The sequence below is a fragment of the Frankliniella occidentalis genome, unplaced genomic scaffold (genome assembly GCF_000697945.3).
Source record: "Frankliniella occidentalis isolate FOCC.00 unplaced genomic scaffold, Focc_3.1 Scaffold15, whole genome shotgun sequence".
NCBI lineage: Eukaryota > Metazoa > Arthropoda > Insecta > Thysanoptera > Thripidae > Frankliniella > Frankliniella occidentalis.
In genome coordinates this window covers 2,371,769-2,388,282 of record NW_026267145.1, presented here as the reverse complement: position 1 = coordinate 2,388,282, position 16,514 = coordinate 2,371,769, and the positions used below count along the sequence as shown (strand labels likewise).

The following is a 16,514-nucleotide window of genomic DNA, read 5'->3' as shown; positions in this document are numbered from 1 at the left end:
CCTCGTGGCCGCACGCAGCGTCTCGTTGAACGGCCCTTGAGAAGTCACTCTCTGTCTCCATGCACATGAATAAGCGATTGAGCTGCTGTATAGGAATCGCCATTGGTGTGAAGGGAGGCGAGCGAGGGGAAGGGGCGGTCTGAATACTGTACTGGGACGAGTCCCTCCCTAGAGACGTTTCGTCGGAACGGATTCACTTACATAGTCACACGTCTTAATTAAAAATTTGATCCAAAGTGCAACCTAAATTCGGTACATGAATAATTTTATTTCAACAACAAAAAAAAAATAGATAAATTTGTCTTTGTGTAAAGTATGGCGGTCGTTCTGCCGTATACTTGTCTGCGGAGCACGGAGCGTGGCGGAGCGAGTTCACTCGGCAGACAGCTTGGTGACCACACTGTAAAAATTCTTTGTCACGATGACGAAAATACCATGGCTAATTTTTAGTACAGGGGTGTCGTCATGGGTTTTTTCGTCACATGATTAAGGCTTTCTCGTCACTGTGACGAGAAAATTCGTGACGACAGCCCTGTACTAAAAATTAGCCATGGTATTTTCGTCATCGTGACAAAGAATTTTTACAGTGCATCCGCGCGCCCCGGGAATGCATATCGCACGCCGCGCCGGGCAAACTCGCGAACAAGAGTGACTACCCCACCCCCTCATTAAAAACAAGGAAGATGCGTCGGCAGGGCGGCCTTTAGGGCGGCGCGCTCGGCAGCGTGGCGACGCGATCACCCTCAGGCGACAGCGGCGGTGGCAGCAGGCAGGCTGGCTCCCCTTCTCCCCTTCATTTTCCTGCCGCCTCCTGTCTCCGCCACAGCTTTAAAATTGAGCCATCGTTTTCTCTTGTTATCCGGTCCTGTTGTGTACTTGAAGCAATTATTGCGGCAGCACGAACGGGGAACGGGCCATGCTGTGCGACGCCCACGGGTTACCCACAGGGTACCGGACTGTTAAAACCTTGCGACGATTTAGTCAAGCTGTAGGATTGCAATGCACATTCTTTATATTTACCTCCTATTTTGTCTGTAATTACAAATTGTGTTGTTGCAAATATGCCAAATTGTTAGGAAACATAATTAAAACAAACAATCTCCATCTCTTTGATGTATTTCAATCTTTTTCTTTGCCGAATCGAGTCATTACAATTTCTTTTGGAAATGATATAAGTCAAATAGGCCTTACCGCAGACTGGCTGGACGAAACTAACTTACGCTTCGCACCATCGCCTGGCTCGCCCAGCGTGCCACGCCCCTTCACGTTGACGGTTATGCCCAAGAGAGTTGCAGGCAGAAAGGAAGGGGGGACGGGGGGGGGGGGGAGAGTGAAACTGGCTTTGAGGATAGGGTGGCGCTACGACTTCATTTGCAGTGCCAGCCTCCGCATCCAGAAAGCACTGCAAAAGTGCCCAATCAGTTTGGTCACTTCTATTCAAGACTGTCCCATTTTTCTTACCGATCAAAATGTGTTTAGAAGAGGGGCGGGTCGGGGATATTACTACGAATTTTATCACTCCACTTTCATTCCAATGCCACACAGTTCGAAAAGATTGCCTACTCTCCTAAGTCACCTTCCAAAATGCATGTGCATTCAAGTCACCAAGTTCAAGAACAACAACAATAGTTCGTAATTGTTGACCATACATTGCTACATCTTACGTGGGTGTAGAGATTTTCACGTGTGGCCAGTGCAATCGTGTTGTCATTTTACCATTTTGGGTAGGTGGGTCGTCTCCAGGGAAGGGATGGCAAGGGTCGGTCCGCGCGCCCAACGGGCTACAAGAAGGGTGAAGCGAGGGATGCGCGGTGGGGCGGTGGGGCGGTACGGCGCGATGTGGTGGGGTGGGCGGAGCGAGGGCGCTGCGTGCCGTGAATCTGAATGCAGCGCTGGCCGCGCCATAGTACCGCCCCAAAGACGCGCCAACCAGCCCAGCCTGGCCTGACCTGCCGGTGAAGAGAACGTTATTGCGAACTAACCCTGAGCGGCCTGCTGGGTTTACCTCCTGAATGCCTGGACTGAATGAAAGGCTGGCCAAATAGCGGTCATTACCACACTCCAAACTGTAAAGGAACCTTTTTCACGTATTAATGGTCCATCGTTTTTTGTTTTTTTGTTTCCTCTGTAAAATACAGCACACCTTGCAAAAAATGTGGAAGAAAATTTCACTGCCGGAAGTAGTGCTTTTATTTCTCACTAATACTATTTATGACCGTTGCTGCATTTTTCACACCTTAGGATACGCCAACCACCTCCCACCTGGGTCAGACCACAGGCAACAGCAACTGAAACTGGAGCATACTTTACGGACAAAAGGTGGAAAATAAAGAACGAACACCTTATGCGGGAGAAAGAGGAGAGGCTTCTTTCATTCAAGGCGCACCCACAGTGCGTGTTGTTTGTTTGCTTGTTTATTCTACTTGTAACTCGCCTTTGTGGCCGCTGCTGTGCGTTATTCGGAGGACATTTTCTCTGGACAAAGGCGTTTCATTGAAGCTGTGGTGGCGACGGTCCCACGCGCAACCTAATTTAATCCTGTTACACCGCCTCCCTTTTCTCCGTTCGCGGAGGAGGAGCAGCACTACCACTTCTCTTTCTCTGGCTTGATAAGATTTGGGTAAATGTATAATCTGCGAAAGAAAAGCCGCAGAGGGTCAGCATCGGGAACTCCATCTGAATGGGAGAAGAACTCCATTTACATACGAAAATCTAGTCTAGGTCTTCTTCAAGTAGATCCGGAGGCGCATTTGCGCCGTCTCGACTGGCGTAGGAGTGTCTATGTAAATCACATTTAAGTGACAGGTAACTGTAAAAAACTCCACTTTATAATTTTAGAAACTATAAATCCTTGTCGAAATCAGAATAAAGGTTTCGTTTTGGGCGTCAGTTTTGGGGGTCAGTTTTGGGCTACAGCAGGGATTCTTCAGAGAACCGCATATTTTCGTGGAAGTGTTACTAAATGAAACGAAAATTTCGTGTCTGAAATAAAAGTTACATCTGACAGGCAACGAAAAAATTTAGTTCAGAAAAATAAAATCTTGTCATTTTTAACCAGCTTAATACATGAGACGAGGGACAATGCACAGACTATGTATATCTGGGTAAACCCATTGTTAAGCAACGAACCGCTGTCTTGGAATGGTCGATTGTCGGCTACGGAAAAAAAAGCTCTGAGATCGCTACCACTCCTCGTAAAGTTGAGCTTTAAGCTGAAATTTTGGGACACAGTCAACATCTTACCAACAAACCGGGCGGTGCGGCGTTGTGCTGTTACACACTCTTCCTAGGCCACCCCCTCCCCTGGTATGCGGCACGTGTGTGTACGAACGCTGAAGATAAACCAACGCAAAGTACGTGGCTGGAAGCCCGCTGGTATAGCTCGTTAAGGGTTATCAACATACAGTGGTTTTCCATTCAGCAGTATTATTTTTAAAAAAATTCTAATACAGTGAGTATATCTTACTTCTTGAAAACGCTAAATTATAGGTCATGTATTAATCGTTTCACATTTTTAAAGTAGTAGTTTGCTTCTTTATTAAATTTGACACTTGAAGAGAAATGCCGAAGTCCCAGACAACTGTGTTGGGTTCCATTTCTTGGTATTAAAATCCTTCCAGATCAAGAGATGTCCTGTCCACCACTCATCTCTCAAAAACAAGGAGAGGTTGTAATCGCTGATCCGATAGGACTGTATTGAAAACCCGTCCTGTATCCTGTCTCCTCACACCTCAACCTGATGCTGTGAGTGAGCCGTTACACTGCCAAAAAGAACGAACTGACATCAAGCTCCAAGGCGGACTCAAAATAGGAAAGAAAAAGGCTGGCGAAAGAGGGGAGAGGAGGGGGTGGGTGGGGCAGAGACCGAGCAGAGGAAGTTGAGATGGTAAAATCGAGGGAGGGGCGCGGCAGACAGGCAGACAGAATAACGCAGCATAATCGGATTAATGCGGACAATTTGCTGCTTCAAGGAAGTGTGTGACAAGATGAGACGGACACGCGTCGAGCCCTTTTTCGTCATATGCATTATGATCGGTGATTTGCAGAACATGAGACTATCCAGCACATCTCTCTTACAGGCAGACTTATCCGACTCGGATGCGTGTGTGACGATGTCCCTCTTCTTATGGTTCGACACGATATGCAGCGCTCATCGAGCAGGAGGACGTTCTTCCTTTGCCTTGCAAAACAAAACTGAAACTTTTAGAAGTTTAAAGTACTTTAAAGATAGAACTTTAAAGATGGTGTTATTTTATTTGAACGATTTAATAATCTAGCTGCGGATGTATTAAGGTATTCAAACACGCTGTAGCATGATTTGTATTAAATGTAGAGCCCTTCAAACTTGCGTGTGCGTTGCGTGACGCACTTACATCTAGGTGCGTGGTTTTTGACATGATGTTACCTATAAAAATATGCCAATCCGAAATAGATGTGTTTCGGGCGAAATTTCCTGATGTTCTCAACAATACCCCGTTGGCGGTTTTGATTCTGAGATGTTAGTAGCCTGCAATATAATGTTAAGTGTCCGTGACGCAAGAAAAAGGGGGACACACAAGGAAAATCAGCCGTTTTTCGTCCCGAATACGAAGTAAATTGTTAGGTCAGCCAACAATACCTTAGTAGAAAACTGTGTCCCGCCCGAAAGAGGCCGAAAGATATTTTTTAAACTTCATTAAAAGCTGATTGGGAGGATATTTAAAAAATATTGACGTTTTTCAAGGAAATTCCAACTATTTCAAAGACCTCAAGAGATACGCCGAAACAGTAGAAATTTTTTGCCTAAGGCGACAAATGACGTGTTTAGTACAAAGTACAAGGCAACCATTGGTTTTCCGTATTTTCAAATTCCAGTCGCGTGTAACACCTTTAATTATTTTTTTAACAGTAGACGTTACTAGGTAAAAGTGAACTGCTATCGAAAATATGTTTGCCAAACACTCAGTATAATAACATTATTTTTTTCGTCGAGATTCGGTAAAAACAAAATTTTCACTTGTTTTCATTGGTTTGTGGTCTTGCCCAGAACTGTGTGTGTCCAAGTGTGCAGAAGTAAACGTTTACGAAACGGCTAAAATTTGCACACCACGCAAGTGTGCAACTTGAGTTAAACACCATGTAATGTGCAAAATCACAACTTGCACAATGTCTATGATGAAAAGTAATGATGTTTTTTAACAAAATATTTATCATAGGTGCGTCATAATTTGACAATTTTTTCTAACAGTGCACGGGTGGTCACTACGCATCTGAAGGGGTGGGGAGGAGGGAACACTCTGGCCGCGTGTCGGCCTATCCCGAAACTGAGAGGGGAGGGGGGGGGGTCAAATTCACCCAAAACTTGCTTAATGAAATATGTGAACGACTGCTCTGGTTAAGTTTTACTTTAATTTCCCTACCTATTAAATATGTTCCTGCGTTACTGTAGGGTTGTATGAAATGGTCGGCTCAGGGTTCCTTTAAATTAGCAAGCGTTTGTGGTTTTTGAAGCTTTTATGGCTCCTTTGCTGGTTTTGCGCTCCGAATAATGAATTCCACCATTTTGTTACGTTGGAGCGATCTTATTTCCCCGAGTCTCCAATTTTCCCTGCTGCAGAAGCCAAGTACTCTTCCGTGTTTCAGAAGACTCGATACGGCGCCATTTTGAATATCGGACAATGGCAGACATGTTTTAGCGCGTTATCCCAAATGCAACCTTACCCAATGGGGAGAAGGGGGTTAGGGGAAGCACAACAGAAGGCTAACTACAACTCTATTTGCTGAAGGGAGGAGTGAGGAGGGGAGCCGGGAGGGGAGCGCTATTGTCATCCGAACGCATTACGCGAACGTGCCGGCGGGACGTGCTCGGCCTGCGATGTGCATGACTAAGGCGGAGACCAAATATTCATACCAATCACTTTTACCAGTATGTGTTGACAACGTATGAAACCTTTTGACTCTACTTTTGGATTTTTATTCATATTTTCCAAATGTTCAAAGCATTTAAATAGTTTGTTAGTGTCGTTGCTTAAAATAAAAATGTTAAACATAGTGATCAGTTTTTATTTCTTAAACTTGTTACAGTAAATATTTCAGCACGGGTGTGTAGGGTGCCGGGGGGGGGGGGGGAGTAGGGGTGCAGAGCATGCCGTTCTGCAGCAGCGCCCGGCCAATTACAGAGTGCAGCCAGCGAGGGCAGTATTGTAGTCTGACTCATTGTCACCGGCCTTTTGTACCCCGACTCGCAACGGCAGCGACGTTTTCAGGACGGCCTCATGTCGATAACTTTTCATAATTATTGTGTGCTGCTCCAAAAAGTGCACCCTGCGCCCGCTTTAGTAGGAATAAAGTACTCGACGAGCTCGTCAGCGTCTTCCCGGCGAGTCCTTGTTAATAGTGGCGAAAATATAACTTTTCGCGTCTGCGAGTAGAAAAGTTCCTGCTCCAGCGTGCTGGCGGGCGCAGTCACTCCAGGGACTCGATGACCACCCCATCAAAAGTGAACCCTTTAGACCAGTCTCATCGTGGCTGCCTTTTCTGCATCTCTGCGTCTCCTCTCCGATGAAGAGAGGGGTCAACCCCCTGCGCAAGGCCTCACGAGTGCACAGCGTAACCCCGAGTGGAGCACATGGCCACTACAGGTAACCATTAGAGCAGGCTCCGAATAATAAAAATTGTCGACAAACTTTTAATGACGATGCAGGCGAGTGGTGCGAGTTGTGCTGTCGCCGCTGCGCCCGTCGCCTCGCCTTCACTTGTTCTCTTGCATATACCTCGAGTGGTTTCCGTTTTCGAGGCAATGCTCTACAAAAGTTCACTTTTTCGGAGCTTGTTTATTTTTGTGAGTTTGAAATTACAATTGATAAGAGAGGAATAAGAGGTTTAGCCTTTCACATTTTACTCACAGGATCGCGTACCACTCAATAAAATATAGTTTGCCTTCAGTCTTGGATAGAATTCTTCCTTGCGGATTCGACAGCCGCCGCACTCTCAGGCCTAAACCGACTTATTCCTTTTTATTTCTATAGGTATCTACGTACGAAGGTTTTTATGCAGCAGGAATTACTGACTGATTGGTTACCTATTGCGTGAATTTTTACAGGTGCGGTATCAAGTCCAGACTAGGGGGCTCGCGAAAATTGATTGGCTCCGAAAAAGCAACGGCATCCAGTTTAACAGGTAGGTGCTTAAAGTTAAGAGACTGGTGAGAGGAAGAAACAGGGGAAGGAGGGGGGGGGGCGTAACACGTAAACAACTAAACATATTTCATTACAAGCCCGCTTAACAAAAAATTAGGCGATAAAAAAAAAAGAAAGCCGCCGGGTCCCGCCGCGAATGAGACAAGATGTCCAGTCGGAGACTCGCGCTCTGATGTGCCGGGGCCGGAGGGCACGCTCACCCGACGGCAGGAGGCCGCAGCAGAAATGAAATAATAAAATAAAAATAAGCAGGGTGTGATATTTGACAGGCGGGAAGTGGGAGTGACGCGTCTAGACGTCCTCATTGTGCGCGGCAATTGGACGCCGAGCTCAGCCGAGCCACGCTGTGAGTTTCGCTGCTAAAGGTCCGGCCGCGTATAGTATTTCTGTATATCAACGCAATTTCAAATGCCCATGATTCAATCAGTGAAATTCAACCATATTCAGACGTTTATACCTACTCGTTCGTCAAGCACTTGAATGTGAGTGAATGTGTTGAAAAATCATTACATCTCTGCTCTGTCTATGCCGTGTTAATACTACATCATGTGGCCTGTTTTGCGCAGTGTATGAGCAGCTGCAGAGTGGCGACAAGTAATGGAATAAGAAACGGTGTGGCTCTCCACAAATCATATCTGAATAGACGAATCCTTGATCCTATAACCTACAATCATACAGGACGTCTCATTGTCGGTGACAGAGAGGTTCTCATTCGTGGCCCCAGTATTCGCTGGACGCATCTGTACGTAGAGAAAAATTCAAGTGGGCAATTTTCTCTTATACTAAAATCAGGTATCTTGTAAAATTTGTCAAAAAATGTTTCAGGTTTGCCTACCCTATGGGCATGGTACCTTTTTGGTGGAGATGGTTCATAAAACTCGCATAGCTCTGTTTCTCTGAGACCTGGCATACGATATACTCTGTCAAAAACTTTCCTGTATTTACTGAAGATTCACTCTCAACCACAACTAGAAATTTCCAGAGGTCTCCGTTCATATAGTTTTCACGTCGTAAAAGTAGCTGTTAAAGGTAGAGAGTTATTAGTCATCTGTGTGTTTCAAAGCTAAACTATACAGTGAAATCTACGCAGTCCTTTGGGATGAAATCCCAGCATTTTTTTAACAGTGTACACTACGTTCTATGTAAAATTCTTTCACTACAGCACGCTCCTATCCCGTTACTGAATTTTGGCTGCACTTTGTCAGTAATATTACGTTGGAATTCTAAACAGGAGAAATACTGACGGTAGTTTTTCGGTCTTCAGGAAGAGGCCTTATTTTTTTATTCACATTGCTGTCAAATTGAAATTTTACTAGTATGTGTCTATTTAACGAAACTGTGTGGAATAATCGACAAGTTGGTAGGTAATTTCCGCTTTTAAAATTAAAGAATTCTAATGTTTTCACTAGCAATTTTTTTTTTTCATATTTGAAAAAAAGTATGTCATTACAGATTAAATTTTGAGGAAAAAATTTACTGTCAGAAACATATGACAAAATTATTCGTGAGCTCACATTTTCAAAAATGTTTTACGTACTTATCCGGACGATTTGTGTCAAATGACAGTGTTCCACTCGGCTCGTTTTTTAGTGAGTGAACTGCGCTCAATATGGCGTCACCGCTTGGCGTGGTGCGGCATGGCGTTGTTACAGCGCCTTGTCACTGTGCTGGCCAGATTGTCGTGCGATAGCTCCCCGCTCCACATCCCCGCCACCGTATGTCGCTGAAGCTCGCTGTCAGGACCCCTGGACCGGAGTCCAGCCCTTCCTGGCTGCAGCCAGCGTCATGACGCTGAGTCCACGATGGATGTAGATTGCGCTTAAATAACGTGCGATTTTCGAGTAGAAAGTCCTATATAACGGGCTCATTTTCTTCAGTAGTCTACAATAGAGGTGTGCTTCCCTCTGAATATGGCGGTCGGTGGCAGTGTGGATGGAGTCACAGGAGCAGCACACCCGGCCCACACCCCAGGGCAACCCTCAGCCGCCACCCCTAGGGGAGGGCTCTGCCCGGCTCTGCCGCTGCCGGGGCAGGCTACCAGTCCTCGAGACGTCAAGTGGCTCGCGGGACCTAGACGTGCTGAAGGGCCCGGCGAAGGGTTCAGCCCAGCACCCCCTGTCAACCAACCCTCGGCACGCTCTCGCCTTTCCTCCGAATAAGTGTCAGAGGGACCCCCTTTCTCTACCGATGGCTTCCTGAAGGTCGCCTGAAGCGCGAGCCTATGATAGGCATAATATAGCATCTCCTTTTGTTACTTTTGTGATAGATTTTTATTTAGGGGAGAAAAGGCGAAAATCATCAAATAATTTGGGGCAAATAAGTAGCGAAGTACCTGTTAAGTTTTTGTGTCTTTCAGTACAGGAGGTGCGCATTTCAACAGTTTTTAGAAAAAATTAATGAGACATTCTTTTTGCGTATTTAACGTTTTCTCGGCACAATTTATCTTCTAAGTACCACCGCTCCTTACGTGTTGGAACTAGAAGGAGAATTTAAATTGGTTGCCACTTTTCGGCCGCGCGCCTCTGCAGCGCGTCCCTCTCCCATTATTCCTTGCAACCCAATTTAAGGTTAACTAATATCTTTGTGATTGGGCTAACGCCAAGGCTAACGCCAGAGAGAGCAAATGAGAGAGGGGTGATAAGGGCGGGGCCGCGGCCATCTCGAGGCTCCCCTCCCGAGGGCCATTCCTGCAAATTATATTTAAAGAGTCATTGTGACTGTCGGCCTCTTGTCTACCGGCCTTATTTTCGTCGTTTTCTGTTTCCTGCTACTTTTGGCTGAAACCCAAGAAAAACGTGCATACGCTGCAAATCTAATTGCTTAACAAGATCAGTGTGAAAGTTTGTGAAAATTGAAAAGAAACTGGTTATTGAGTTCCCTAGTATTAACTCTGTCATGCACTGAAAAATCGTCGTATAATGGGTATACAGGAACATTTTCCTGGTTTGTAAATTTGCAAGGATTACCTATCGGACTTGGAATCAAATGGCGAGCTTATAGACTCAGTATTTGTACATACAGTATACATTCTCTGTGCCAAACTGTTCCCGGGTTGAAGGATCCTCAGTTAAACTAACTGTAGTTCAAACTATAGTGTCCCAGCTAAGGCATTTATACTGAAGAAAAAGTGTAGTTTTAGTGTAGAAAACTATAGTGTTAACTGCAGAGTCCAAAAAAGGTAGTACTTTTTTGTACGCGACAAACAGCACACGGTAATAACGATGTCACATTATTTTAGATAAAAAGGAAAAACTTTGGGAAACTCCCTTAGTTTGAGGAAAAATTGAGGCGTCCTAACAACAATGTTCTATCTGCAGAGTGCTGAATACACAATGTTCTATCTGCAGAGTGCTGAATACACAATGTTCTATCTGCAGAGTGCTGAATACACAATGTTCTATCTGCAGAGTGCTGAATACACAATGTTCTATCTGCAGAGTGCAGAATACACAATGTTCTATCTGCAAAACGGGGTTGGGCGCAGCCCTTCACCTTTGTGTCGTTTGCAAGTATTTGGGAAACATTAAGGCCAATCTTCGCACACGGAAAGAATCGTATAGGTCCAATTTTTAATTATCGACTTCAAAAAGTGAAGTAGTAGAACGATCGGTTACGGAGTACTAAGCATTTCTTTAGAGGTGTCCCGAAACCCGCGTTATGCAGATAGAAAATTGTGTATTAAGCACTCTGCAGATAGAACATTGTTGTTAGGACGCGTCGAATCCTCAGATTGTGAGGAGGTCTCCTTAAAAACGTAAGATTTTTCAGAATTTTTTGAGGAAATTCCTTATAATCTTAAGGCGTGACCGGAGGAGTTTTCCTCAAAAATAGGAAAAAGGTTCCCTTTTCCCTCAAAAGATGAGACATCATTTTTACCGTGCATTACTGCCAAATAATAAGATGGTACTCAGTTATTCTGTTGATATGATAGCGTCTTTAAAGGTAGGCAGTTCGCACCAAAAAAATCCATGTATGTAGGCAACCCACAATGCATCGCCCCCCCTCTGTCAGCCGGACCTCAATCCGCCCCTGATTGTGCCTTCATGATTTAAACAAGCAGGCCCGCCCTTCCGACAAACGAAGTTGCCAGCTCCGCTTCGCTCCGCCGGCAACTCCGTTAGGCAGGGGCCGGGCCTGCTTGGCCTGCCGGCGGTGATGGTCGGGCCTGTGGCCCGACCATTTCTGTCACGCGATTTGCTGAAGAACATAATCGATTTTGCGGTTTGTAGGCCTTTTTCTAGAACTTATTGTTCACTATAGAAATTTTTAGCTTATTTTCGTCCAAAAAGACCCTCTAGCGCCTAAACGGTTAGAGATAGAGCAAAACGGCCCTAAGAAAAGAGAGCACATTAAAAATTACTTTTTGGGAGAATTTTTGAACCTTGGATACCCCCATTCACACCCTTAGGGGTGGTTGCCACGATTTGCCGTAGGCGTTTCGTTCTCTAGGAGTGGACCTTAAGATACCATGAAAATTTCAAGTCTCTAGCACATCTCTTTCTAGTGGAACAGACAGACACACAGACACACACGAGGCCGTTTGCAGAAGCCCGCTGGATAGCTTTTTCAAAGCAGAAGGGCGGGCTAAAAATAGTAATTAAATACACATCTGCAAAGAAATATTTACTTGTCCCTGTTTTCGCCCATTTTTGAAGACATCTAGATTAGTCGCGTAAGTCGTGTTATCTTAATCGAGCACCGAAACATTGGTGTTGATGTGTGTGTAAATGTGTTTGTTTGGCTCTCCCTCTACAGCAGCAGCTGTGTACAGCGCTAGATGCCCCCTCTAGAGGATAGCTAGCCAGCCAGCAGCTGGAGGAGGGAGGGTAGAGCCTCCAACAATGTTGTATCCACAATAATTACGGCGCCATTATAAGGATCATGTCCGCGTGGGCCGGCCTAATAGGGTGGCTGCTGCGCACAATGGTGATGTTTTTAAAACACGATGACGCCGCGATGTGTCTGAGGTGACTCGGCAGAACGCTGTGCCGCGCCGCTGAACAGCTCGGTAGCGTGCAGCACTGTATCGGATGGCTTCGAGCTGATCGTGTCCACAGCGCGTCTCCCAGGGGGAGCATCACCAGTAGCAAGCGTTACTCCAACTCGTTTGCACGCTAGGGTAAACTCCAAAAACTTTTGTGACATATGTCACATCAATTAGTACGTGACCAGTTGACCAGTTTCGGTCACACCATGTAATGTAACTTAAGTTCAGGTCACAACAATTTATTCAACCTTAGCTAAGGAGGTCTTGGCAGAACACATGAGAGGTCACAACACAAATTATGTGACCAAAAGTTCGGTCACACCACACATGTGACATACCAAAGATAATACACTTGTAGTGTAACACATGCGAGGGGTCCATCACTCTTGTTAGTCACTGTACACATGAAAATTCCGTCACATTTTTAGTCATTTTCAGTCAGTTTCAGTCATTTTCAGTCATTCAATCAATTTTTTGTCATTCCGTCACATTTCAGTCACTTTTATTCGTTTTTAGTCACATTCAGTCACATTTAGTCATTTTTTCAGTTATTTTCAGTCAATTTCAGTCATTTTTAGTCAATTTCAGTCATTTCCAGTCTCGACAGTTCTCACCTCTTCCCCACCTTATTGATCATCGTGGATGCACTCGGTTAGGACGCATCTTATTTCTCTAGTTTCGTACCTCGCGCCATCTTATCGAGGGTCGAACCGAACGCCGAACGTGAACGTGAATAATCGTCATTCATTTTCAATCATTTTCAGTCATTTTCAGTCAATTTCAGTGGTCTTAAGTCATTTTTTAGTCAATTTCAGTCATATTTAGTCAATTTCAGTCATTTTAGTCAAAAACAGTCATTTTTAGTCAAAAACAGTCATTTTTAGTCAAAAACAGTCATTTTTAGTCAAAAACAGTCATTTTTAGTCAAAAACAGTCATTTTTAGTCATATTTAGTCATTAACTCAATTTTTAGTCACTTTTAGTCATTTACTGATTTTTAATCATTAGTCACTGTACACGAAAAATCGGAGTGACGCACCCCTGACACATGCCCACTTTCCAGTGCAGGTATGCTAAGCAAGACTGCCCAGCCGCTAAACGGAGTTCCCATAGCCCCATTCCATTTGCAAATATTTCATTATCACCGAACTGCCCGGAACTGCCCCTTTTATTTTGTATCCCATTTCACCTCCTGTATGGAGGTCGGGCTGAGAACGGGGCGATGAGCCGTGGTTTGCCTGAATACGGGGGGCTTGTACCAGAAAATTGCTTATGTTTCAGGTGGTTCACTAAAGATGAAAGAACAGCCTCACCCCCACCCCCCTCTCCCCCCGAAACAATGTGTAAAAAATATGTTGTAGAAATGTGGGTGCCTACTACTCGTCTCCTTCAATAATCTCTACACTGAAACCACTTCAAAACTAGAAAGCCTCTGGGAATTCCCAATAAACGTGTGTTCGGATCGCCGAGCGCGAGGCGAGTGGCGTCCCTAAGTTTAAAAGTCCCGCCATAGGCATAGGCCTACGGCACGGCGCGGAGCAAAAATGAATAGTCAGCAAAACTACGGAGCTGCACGGGCCGACTTGCGTGACGGTAACCAAGCGGACTCAGAACACCTTAACCACTGAACCAGGTGTGTGAACCTCCTCTGAATGTAAGAATATAAGTGAAGAGTGAAGTACAGTGCATGAACCCCTAATCGGACCGGACGACTAATTCACTATTGTTTTGATACCAATCCGAATCCCTCCCATTCTATTTTCATTACAGTATACAACCCCAAGAAATTTCTAGCGGTGTAACAGCGTAATATTTTGAAATATTTTAGTTTTCATTTTTAGCCGGCCCTTCTGCTTTGAGACGCAACTATCGAGTGGTTTTATGCTGACGACGGACGACCTGACGTATTTCCGTTTGTCTGTCTGTTCCACTAGAAGATGTGCAAGGGGATGAAAGTGGGTATAAAAAAATGGGGTACTTCCTAAAAGTTGAAAAAAAAATATTTTTGTATGCGAACTACTAAGGGGTAACTCGTCAAAGAAGAATCATACGGGATAAAATTTACTCCTTTTTTTTTGACGAAAATAAGCGAAAAGTGTCCGGAATGAACAAAGTCGTAGAAGGATTCATAATTCGCAAAATGATTCACATTCTTTTCTTATGTAGGAGCAAAATTTAAAGGGCCACCGGTCACCCGGAAGCCTTAGTGTATAATGCTATGCATAGCAGTGACTTAATGCTAGGTGGCGTCTTTTAACGCCAAAACTTAACGTCTTTTTGCATTTTGCACAACCCAAAAAATGTTTTCTGAATTCAAGAACTGTACCTACTTTTGAGACCAATTTCTTGTTTGAAGGTTTAATAAGGAGTTAAAATAAGAATATGTTCTCACAATTTTAAGTTCAGTTCTTGAATCAATAACACTCTTTTTGGGGTGCATAAGAACACCAAAATGTTGTGTCTTTGGACTCCAATCTTGTCCAAAGACGCCCACCAATTTCTAGATCATAGTAGTTATGAAGCATGACTTGATGTGCAGGCACCATTTTAGTATTCCTTCACCATTCTTGAGAGTGCCCCGTAGATACCCCACAGTCGCGTAAATACACCACATTCAGAGCAAGGGGTACTGGCAGCCGTGTGCCGTGTGTCTCCTTCTGTCCACGATGCTAACGCACTCTGTCGGACGTCGTAGATGATTTGTGATGGAGTATGCACGGCAATACACCTCGCGCTAGCAGTACACCTGGAGTATTGATGTGCAGGTTACCGAGTGCATTTATCTTCTTAGCCCGAAGAAAGTGTACTACCAACCAAGCAGTAAACACGTGCCCTTTGATGTGCTCTCTTTGACCGTGACCTCTCATTTCTCTAATTTGCACGAACGGTATTTTAAACCACTGTTGTTTTTTTCTGTCTTGTGTCTTACTTTTTCGTTCAATATTGTTACGTGACTCACTGACCCAGTTGCAGTTGAACGGTTGAGCGACTGCTCGGCCTGACGAAGCCTTGGAGATGCCGCTGCCGAGCACAGAGCTGCACTCGCGAGTGTCTAGCAGACAGACTGGGAATTAGCCAAATGACATTAGTGGCAAGTAGGGGAGTTAGTTCTGGTCGTCTCGGCCGGCAGCGTGGGTGGCGCGCCGGCCCTGCGGCCAATGCCCCGCTCTACTCCTCCAACCATCACGACGACACTGTCACCGGCTGTGCAATCTCTCTCTCTGTACTGATTTATTCCTCAGTAATTACAGGTAACCATACGCAGCAGCTAATCTGTTACTTATTTTTTCTATACTTTTGTATACAGCTCACTGATAAAAGATCAAATTCCCAGGCGAAAAAAACGATCGTAACATTTCATGCTCTAATTTGAAACTCTTCCCGGCCTTACGTCTGTCTAGACTCCGGCCGTAGAATGCCCCGACCAGAGGAAATTGCCCTAGCTTTAGCCGTTCTCTGTTGGGTCTCACCTGCGAAGTAAAAACCTAGATACTTACAGTAGTTTTCGCCACGAAGCTCTATTGCGCGTGTTGGCCCTTGCGCTCACATACTATTCTAGTCCATCGCATTCGATCCATCTACACTGCAGTTGCGATTTCCTCTTCCCCTCGAAGCGCCGCCCTAGTGGAGCCGATCCACAAGCACGGGTAGTGATCTGTTTAGCATCCACCCTTCACATGCATCCTGTTTGTTTCGCGATCTGGATGCCCCAAAGTGACGCCCTTCCGCATGCCAAGGAGCCTGGAGCCCGCATGGCTGGCCGCCCCGGCTCGTTTTCTCATTCAAAGGAAGTCATGGTTCAAATTCATCCCCAGGCTGGGCCTTACCCTCGCTTAAGAAAGTAATAGACTGAATTATTTACCGTGGGACCATGGGTGAGTGGACATTTAGGATGGTCTTGCCAAAGAAACACTTAGATATAACAAAACACGCTTACATTTTTAGACTTTCCTCTGTGACTGCGCGTAAAAATCCGCTTATTTCCAAAGTATTTTCCTCTTTCTACATAAAAAAAAAAAACATTAAAAAAAAAGAGCACCGGAAAATGTTGTAAAATCTTGGCACTGGGTGCTTTTTTCTTTAGCCTGCAACATTTTTCACGCTGAATTTGGCATAAACGAGTGGCGCTGCATCCACTAAGCGCGTTAGGGCAGACGACGTCGCGAAGTCGTGCACAGCTCAGTGAAAGTGGAACCGCCTTGCAGCAAGCACGAAACGTATCGATCACGGGGAAGAGAGGGTGCAAAGAGGGAGAGGGGGGGAGGAAGGGAGAGAGAGAGAGAGAGAGAGAGAGAGAGAGAGAGAGAGAGAGATAGAGAGAGAGAGAGAGAATTTAAAATTTACAATTT

General features: G+C 45.0%; 1 protein-coding gene across 8 annotated transcripts in view; it reads left to right on the top strand.

Moving 5' to 3' along the window:
* The window catches only part of LOC113204576 (uncharacterized), a 138,480-nt gene that overhangs the window by 41,452 nt on the left and 80,514 nt on the right, over nt 1-16,514 (top strand). Inside the window, exon 3 of one of the 8 annotated variants that reach the window (XM_052263985.1) lies at nt 7,082-7,158. The exons of the other annotated variants lie outside the window; for them this stretch is intronic. The gene's annotated coding sequence lies outside the window, so the exon portion shown is untranslated. The remainder of the gene's footprint in view (nt 1-7,081; nt 7,159-16,514) is intronic. 8 annotated transcript variants of the gene reach the window in all.